Source organism: Aedes albopictus, chromosome 3 (assembly GCF_035046485.1).
Source record: "Aedes albopictus strain Foshan chromosome 3, AalbF5, whole genome shotgun sequence".
Lineage (NCBI taxonomy): Eukaryota > Metazoa > Arthropoda > Insecta > Diptera > Culicidae > Aedes > Aedes albopictus.
In genome coordinates this window covers 348827299-348836024 of record NC_085138.1, presented here as the reverse complement: position 1 = coordinate 348836024, position 8726 = coordinate 348827299, and positions in this window count along the sequence as shown.

The window sequence follows — 8726 nt, the reverse complement described above, 5'->3', positions numbered from 1 at the left end:
GTCCCATCAACGTATCAGTTCCATCGACATCGGGAATCATCAAGCCTTTCATGCGCTTTTTAAGTCGATAACAGTTTATTTATTTATTTATTTGGTAAATTCATGTACATAAGGCTTGCAGCCTTTTAAATCGCTACAATTGGTAGAAATCGATTGACAATTATGCCTCCATACAATACAAAAATCTACAATTACATATACTCCAATATATACTAGAATTATACTGTTAAGAACTGTTTCAGGCTCCTTTTAAAGTTCACTATTGAAACACATGTTTTGATATTTAGTGGCAATTGGTTCCAAAAGACAATGCCTCTTGCGAACAGAGATTGACTATAATACGAAGAACTATGCTGTGGAATTAGAAGATTTCTATTTCTATCAGATCGCATTGGAGAAATCTTGAAAAACAAATATTCAGGCTTTTTCAAATGTAAAATTTTGAATATTATTACGCATGACCTAAACCTGTAAAAATGTGAGAAATTGCAGCCAATAAGCTCCTTATGCAGATGACTTACTCTCGAAAATCGGTTTAAATTATAAACATATCTAACGCATGAGTTCAATGCAAGTCTCATCTTATCTAACGAAGCAGCAGAGGCATTTAAATTAATGAAATCACCGTAAATGAAGTGGGGTAGAAGCAAGGATTTAAAAAGTTGAAGTTTTATGGATGAATTAAAATGTTTGGTAGCTAGGTTTAATTTTTTCAGACACCCATAGATTTTGCCGCATTGTGAATTAATCTGATCATCCCAACTTAAATTAGATGTCATAATTATTCCTAAATTTACTACACGATTGACAAACTCAATTTTATCTCCATTCAACATCAAATCAGGAAGTGTCAAAGGGTTCCGATTTCTATTTAGGGTCTGGGACCATTTGGGCAGGAGCACCTATTTTAGGCACTTGCTGCTATAACTCATTCAATGTTGAACCGATTGGCTTTATTTTTGAAACACGATCAGATAGGCACAGTATCTAGCCATGTTCAAAAATTCTAGACAATCGGTTCAAAATTGACTGAGTTATAGCAGCAAGTGCCTAAAATAGGTGCTCCTGCCCAAATGGTCCCAGACCCTATAAGCATTGCTTTAGTTTTAGCTGAATTAATAGGTAGTAAGTTTCGCTGAGACCAATCAAAAATTCTTTGAAGGTCGTGATTGATTCGTTCACTTAACGAAGCAAAATTATTGGGATCTAGTTCGCACAAATATATTTGAACATCGTCAGCAAAGAGATGAACAGAGCAAAAGCGCAAAGTTGTAGGTAGATCGTTAATAAAAAATGAAAATAACAATGGTCCCAACACTGATCCTTGAGGAACACCGGATAAAATATGTTCAAAATGAGATAGATTACCATTGCACAAAACAGCCTGCGATCGATCAGTTAGATAGGACCGAATCAGTTTAGTTGCTTCATATGAAAATTGAAATAAGGTACCCCGGGGCAAGTGAGAATCGGGGGCAAGTGAGACCTATAGCTAGTATTTTTTTTTATTATTTATTTTTAAGACTAACACTCTTCATGGAAAACATAGGCATCACACCTACGAATACTTTGAATACAAAAAATGTTATTATTTCAACCATAAAGAGACCATATACGTTATTGTTGTTCATATGTAATTTTCAATTCACTAGGTAAGATTGACGTGCTCTTCTACATTCGTCGTTTAAAAATAGATTTGTTATTCTACAAATTCTTTATTGGTTTCAGGATAGTATTTGGAGTTCATGCAAATGATTTCAAGCGAAAAAGATGTATTTTATTTTTATTTATTACCTTTAGTTTACTGTTCTCTCTTGCCCCAGTGCATTTCGCTATCTGGGGCAAGTGGGACCTATGAGCATAAACATAGCCAATTGTATGGGTTCATCTCGCCTTGTCCAACCTAAGATGAAATTGGCACGAAAGTCAATTAAAATTGACGCGTTAAGTAATCTACTGTTGAATTATACTTTATCACCTCTATTAAGATGATGAAATTCTTGTTAAAAATGATAAAACCTTGGGTAGAACAAAAAAAAAGCATGTATTTTTTATGTTTTTTTCTAAATATCTTCCATTTTTTTCACTTAACGCTGCATAATGCAATCTTCTGAGCACTCGGGAACCTTCCATAAAAAAATAAAATAGGGAAATGGTCTTTTCAAAATTCATGATTAAAAAAACATTATTCAATGATCGTAAGATTATGTAAGGGAGAAGATATTACTGAAAATCTTGAAACCCCAGATTTACTATTGGTGAGAATCATTAGTTATATAATATAGAGACCAAGTTTCGAAATCTTTTGTCTCTTCACTTTACGGCGCTTTTTGTATAAAAAAATCAATTTATTTTGCATGAGCTGCTAGAGTTGATTCAATTTCCCCCAGCGCGCGATTTGTTATGTGTTACGTAATTTATGCATGATACCATAAACCTCTTCCTATTTTAATCTCTAAACACAGTCATTCATATAAGAGATTTATGATTTATGTTGCCTCATTTGTTGCGACTTATATTAAGCCCTTTGAACAAAAACTCTGAATAGGTCCCACTTGCCCCGTGGAACGCAGTAAATGAAGATCTGCTACACTTTTCATTATATACATAATATATGGAATGTAAAAATTTTGAAACAGTTTTAATGCACGTTAATAAGTACAAATATACCAACAACGTCTTTTGGGTCCATTGGAATTATTAAAGAATTTGTGTTATGAAACTTTTGGCATGAAAAAACCAAATTAGCATTTTTTTAGGTCCCACTTGCCCCGGGGTACCTTACCTCACCTAACTTCATTAACAGTTTCCGATGGGATACGCGATCGAAAGCCTTCGCAAAATCTATCAGTAACAAAATAGCAACACCTTTTCTGTCAACGACTTAAGCTATATCATCGTGAACCTTCATTAACGCTGTATTGGTCCCATGATCCTGCCTAAATCCCGATTGAAGTGGATGTAGAAAATCCATTTCTGATACAAAAGTAGAAATTTGAGTTTTTAAAAGCTTCTCTAAAACTTTAGAAAGGGCACATAATATACTGATTGGCCGTAGATTATTAATAGAGTTAACTCTAGGTTTCTTTTTAATTGGGATAATTTTCACTGCTTTCCAACCTCTCGGAAATTTTTAACTAGATATTATAGTATTGAACAAATGTTTGATATATGGTAGTATAAAATGTGACATGATTTTGATGAAGATAATCGGAATTCCATCTAGGCCTACAGCATTTGATTTTATTGAATATAAAGCTCTAATTATTTCGGTATCGTTCACCGAACGAAACCTAAACCCTTCCGAAACATGTATCATTGACGGTGTCGATGTGTTGTCAACTGTAAAATTTGCAGTGAAGAAATCATTAATTTCATCCCCAGAGAATTCAAAATTATTTTCAAAAGAATTAGTCTTAGAGACACCTAGCTTTTTTACATTAGACCATAATTGCCTACTGGACAATCTTACATTAAAATTATTAGAATCATACTGCCGCTTGGCATCACGTATTAATATGTTTACTATATTTCTCAATCTTTTAAAGTGCAATTCATCAGAAGAATTTCTAGTACGCTTCCAGTTAGAATATGCAGTATCTCTATCAACAATAGCAACTTCGATGGCCCGGTTGAACCATGGATTACTTTTGAGTTTTTGCTTCATGTAAAAATTTCATGTAAAAATTTCATCATGTAAAAATTTCATCATGTAAAAATTTCAAACGATTATTTAAAATATCCAGTAGAATATCACTATCAGTAATTCCAAAGAAGGGAGTCCAATCAAAACTATGAAATCCATCATGTAAACGCCTCGCATTGTAATTTTTATAGTCCCTATATGTGATGGGCGTTTCGTTAGTCTTGCTGAAGCGTAAAGAAGCAAAAATTAGATCATGTTTTGATGCAAATGGCATTGAGACTTGATTTAAATTAAACACAATTTCAGGAGAATCAGTTATGAATAGGTCTAGCAAAGAACAACCACTGGGATAAAAGTACGTTGCCTCGTTATTAAGACATGTGCACGACATAGAAGACAGTTTATCACGAAAACGATTTGATCTATAGTTATATTTTAAGAGATCAGTATTAAAATCACCAATAAAGAATGTGTGGTGGTATTTTACGGTAAATTCTTCAAGATGCCCACTTAAAATCTCAGAACAATCGTTATCAGGAGGATTATAGTACAAAGCCAATGGAAAAGGCTCTGAACCACTTTTCACCTCTATCAACATGTACTCCGTTATTGTTGCATTATTCGGTGAGTTATATGGCGAGGACGATTTAATAACTTTCAATGACAAATTGTTTTTATAATAAACACATAACCCTCCTCCATGTCGATCACGATCGCTCCGCAGTAAGCTGTATCCTTCAATGTCAATCATTTGGTCGCTAATAACATCACCAAGCCATGTTTCAGTCATGCATATAATATCCATTTTACTGTTGAAAAAATTTGCCTTGAGTTCATGAAACTTGGAGACATTCCGAGCACTCAAGCTCTGTACGTTTATGTGGCATATATTTAATGCATCTTTGCTTAAAACCGCGTTAAAAACTGCTCTAGGAATCAACCCAGACGCAGAGGCATTGCTTAGAAAACTGTTAGCCATAGTCAAAATAAACTAGCGTGAACTTTAAAAGAAACCCATACAACAGTTCCAACAGACACAAAACAGTATTATATATGGAGCTTACTAACCTAATTGAAAAGTTTCTGAACATGAATTCAACGAAAATAATTGCTGTTAAATTGGCTTATGGATTTACTTCTAAAGAATTGCATCTGCAGCATTAAATAGCATAGCATCAAAAATCAAAACAACTATCAACTATCCATCGCGGCCAAAGATCATCATTGTCACCTCCCAGTCGTTAAGCATTGCAGCAGCGAGTCCAAAACGTCATCATCATCAACAGCAACCCCAACAGCACCACCAGCAGCAGCGAACCCAAAAACGTCATCAGCATCTACAGCAACTCCCACAACAGCAACAGCAAGCACCAGCAAAGTTTAGCAGTACATTTCCAGAGGTCGTATTCATCAAAAAGATCCTTCTTGTTTTGCTTCGTTCCACCATCGAGTTGACATTGACTTTCAGGAAGGACGGAATCAAGGAAAACTCAGGATCGGATCAATGGAAAAGTTGGTAGGAATAATGACAATGACAAGGAAAGGTAATTTGATTTGTAAAAACTTTCAGGAGTGGATTTGGTCTCATGGATAATCAGGAAGGGAGACATGGATAATATTGGGAGGAAAAGAGAAATTCGTAGGAAGGGTTAATTGACGTAAGAAAAGAGCTGTTCCAAAGAATGCAGTGGCTCTGCATCATCCTGAGTCCTTTTGATCCGTACATAAACCGTTCCATTTCGTGTGTACACCTGATGAATGCGTCCTTGTCTTTTTAGTTTGACTGCTTGAGATCTGATTTCTCTGTCGGCTTGACTCAGGTTTTCATTCATGTAAACTCTGTTGTCGTTACTGAATCCGATGTGACGCAGCGTAAGCGATCTCTCCCTAAGGTACCTCGCATAGAACTCATCACGTATGTTTCGCAGAGCAAACTGGATCAGTAAGGGTGGTGTAGATCCAACGCTGATAGGAAGTTTAGAAAGCCTTTTGACATGGACCATTGGCATGGTAGATGCAGTGTACGCCAAAGTCATTGCAATGTTTTGGAAGATTATCAGGAGATCCTCGTCATTCGTGAATGGGATTCCAGACACTATCAGCTCATGTGATGATTCAAGCCGAGCAACAGAGCGTTTTGTTCGATCTAGATCGCTTTGCACGTCCGATACAACACCGGCAATTTTGTTGATCTCCGTACCACAATCCAATCTAAGGTCCGACAGCTTCTGTTCCACACCATCAATCTTCTTCTCCAGGTCCACCTTGCAGGAATCGATTTTGTCCTCAATATCGGTTTTCGACTGCGCAAACATTGCTTGGATCTTTCCCCATAGATCACTCAACGACTCGACATCGTTGATGTTACGTTGTTGTGATTGTTGTTTAACGTTTGACCCATTCGCACTCAACGACGGGGACGACGAAGATGTGGACCTGGTGAGTGGCTTGTTTAGACTCATAGCGCCGAAAAATGACAGATGAATACGAAGTATAGCAGTCAACTGTGTATACGATTCTGAAGGGAGTCTGACGAAGTAGTGCTTAGAAAAACGGTAGATTTTTACCAATTGCACAGAGGAATGCACCCTTTGGTGGAAAACTTTAATAATTGCAGATATAACGTTCACTGCACTTGCAGAATTGGCATAAAACGCGAATTTAGTTAGACTTGGGTATCACTAGCAAGCCAATGTAACTGCAACCACCTATTGTTTCACTCTACAGCACTCATTTCCCTTCAGAAAACAGTTAACGCGACTAACGTCAAAGAATAAAGAATACCCTGCGTTACGTTCTTGTTTGGTGACCAATAAGATGGATGATAGTCTCAACCCTCTCTTCAAGTTATTTTCTACTGCACACTGAGACGTGAAAAAATAGTGACGGAATAGTACAAGCAACAACGTCACAAAACTAGCTTACTTCGTATGATTTAAGAATTCGTAAATCGCTTCAGTCGCTTCAAGTTCATCAACGTTGAGGAAAAATACTCTCTTAGATTTTGATCAATCACCAGCGCCACTCACCATCACTTGCTTGAGCACAGTTTCCATTTGTCTGTAAGTTTCCATATTCGAAGCAGAGCACTCAAGTAATATTTTTCAATCCTCCACAAGTGTCACTGTTAGCTGATCAATGTCACGCTTATCTGCGGTATGATGAAACGGAATATTTGCTGCGCAGAAATGTGATCGTTCCAATTGATTTGTACTGAAAAACATTGCTGGTGTTACGCATTGTTTCTTACTTACCATCCACAAGCACTCAAGTGATTTTTTTTATAAAGGAATCAGTACTGGACCCTCACTTGTCATATCCTTTGCCCCAGTACTTAAAAGATGGATATTGACCTTGGATGTCGTTCCGATGAATCATTGAAGTAACGCTTCGAAACAAAGGTGCCACTGTGATTGCAGTAGAAAAAAACACCTCTGTCCTTGACCTCACTATACCTATCATACAGTATCCTCAGTACATACACGTCTCAGTGCATACTCGCACATCGCTATACAAAGAACAGTGTCAATGAAGAATCCGTCAATTGTAGGAGGGAAGCATGCAAATCAAGCTTGAGCAAACTACGCTTCCATATTGTGCATCAAGAGAGCCGGGTATATTGTTAGGCAAGGACAATGATAAGCTATGCTTAAGGAAGTCGAGAAAGGTTCCCGACCAGAACCCACCGTCTCCGTATTGGCGGTCCAAAACCTTATCCAAAAGATTTACTAGAGATACTACACATCTAATATCCAACAATTATAAATATCTGGAGATCGTTAACCTCCATGCATTACTCAAACATTAGTCAAACATCAGCACACATACATATACCAACTTCATTGTCTACCCCTTCAAATAAAACTGAAGATCTTGGCATCTCAACTGGCAAACTATGATTGACAGTTCAATGTTCTTTTTACTATGTTCACAGTTATTAACTGAGAGCTCCTCTGTTAGTAACAATTTTTTCATTCGTGTATCATATAGCAGATATCACGATACTCCATGGCCAAGGAAGTCAAGGAAACCTCCATAACGAAAATATTCGGCACCGACCTGCATTCGGACCCGTCACCCTCAGCATGGTGTTGTTGAGTATCCGCGCGTTTATCACTTCGACTATATGAGCCTTATAGGATAACTCCTCTAAAGCTGAAAACCACTTCTGAATTTGTGGCCACACGCTCTTTCTGAAGGGCGGCCAGTCGCCCTCGAAATTAGTCTATGATATCATTCTCACGATAGTTTCATTCGAAGACAATTTCAAATGTTTTCCCTTCTGCAATACTGCCACGGCACTTGGAACATAATAATTTAGGAAACCTATGCCAGCATCCAAATATTCAGAGCTTTTCTAATCCCTCCATCTGGCTTTTCCACACGAACCTAATTAAGTCGATTTGCTCATAAATGTCTTATACACATCTGGGTCAAAGTATTCATGCTTATCACTACAATTCATCACCGGAAATTTGCAGCATCGTTGATGACACATTTCGGTACGTGTGACATCAACTCAGACAACTTTTTCATCAAACATACTATTGCCAAAACCTTAATGACCAATTTCTCAAGCTTCAATCTCCATCGAAATTAGACTAGAATTTGCGACACGGTGCTGATGCTAATGCCAACGCAATGTTAATATTTGATGCTGAACGAATCACCACAGCTCTCTTTGCCGTCCGTGTGCACCAGGGCAGATATGACAACTCTCTCGATCTGTGCCCATCTCTTGGTGGACAAGTGGTCGTGCAGCTCTATCCTAAGTAAGCACAGTTCACACTCCATCATGTATCAAAGTTTTCGTTATCAACATCTCCTGCTATTATTATTGAGCAACTCTTGTATACAGAAAAAAAAGTTTCATTCATTTCCACACCAGCAGCGCCTTATCAATATAATCCTGGCATATAGTTTTGACTGCCGTGCTGCATTTCTAGCAGACTGCACGTTGACCCTTGGCACCACTTCAATACCTTCCAATACTCACGTTTTTCCTTTTCTGCCTTCAACATCTTCCAACATTATGAAAGCGTTCTGATTCAACACACGCTTTCCCAATTCCCGCAATGTG